The sequence below is a fragment of the Octopus bimaculoides genome, chromosome 3 (genome assembly GCF_001194135.2).
Source record: "Octopus bimaculoides isolate UCB-OBI-ISO-001 chromosome 3, ASM119413v2, whole genome shotgun sequence".
Classification (NCBI taxonomy): Eukaryota; Metazoa; Mollusca; class Cephalopoda; order Octopoda; family Octopodidae; genus Octopus; species Octopus bimaculoides.
In genome coordinates this window covers 100,542,733-100,543,436 of record NC_068983.1, presented here as the reverse complement: position 1 = coordinate 100,543,436, position 704 = coordinate 100,542,733, and the positions used below count along the sequence as shown (strand labels likewise).

General features: G+C 36.5%; 1 protein-coding gene across 6 annotated transcripts in view; it reads left to right on the top strand.

Annotated features, from left to right (window-relative positions):
• Positions 1-704, top strand: part of LOC106882638 (uncharacterized) — a 168,604-nt gene that overhangs the window by 107,544 nt on the left and 60,356 nt on the right. The gene's annotated exons all lie outside the window — the stretch shown is intronic.

Genomic DNA, 704 nt, shown 5'->3' with positions numbered 1-704 from the left:
TTATATGTGTTATGTTTCCCTCGGACTGACTCGCAGAGATAACATAACGAGTTATACAATTTAATTATTACATTTATTGTTCAATTACATACAAAGAACGCACTCACCCAATGTTCGTTATGAATAAACAAAAGTCATGTCCGCCATATATATATCAATGACATTTTACTACGACAGTCCCACAAGACAACAACAATGAAACAATGAACTCAGACGAACCACATGACACACGGAACGTCAGACGAATTACATATCTAACAGTCCATATAACAATATGCATCATTTATATACACTGTAGTAATCACATTAATTATGGTTTCAAATTTCGGTACTAGGCCAGTGATTTTAGAGGAGAGGGTAAGTCGATTACACCAACCCCAGTATTCAACTGGTACTTATTTTATTAGCCCTGAAAGGATGAAAGGTAAAATCGACCTCGGCAGCATTTGAATTTTGCAAGTGAAGTTAGAAGAAATGTCGCTGAGCTTTGTACCCACCGCGGTAACGATTCTGCCAGTTCGGCGCCTTTAGCAACTCCATTAATTATAGAACAATCTACTCATCAATGAGCAATGGTACTTATTTTATCTGAAGGTAAACTGGTGTTAACCTCACTTTCTTTATTCCTCAATAGTCTATCTGTTTATTCACCCTTATTCTCTCCCTCACAAGTAGCCGATTAATATTAGATTTTATGCTACTCT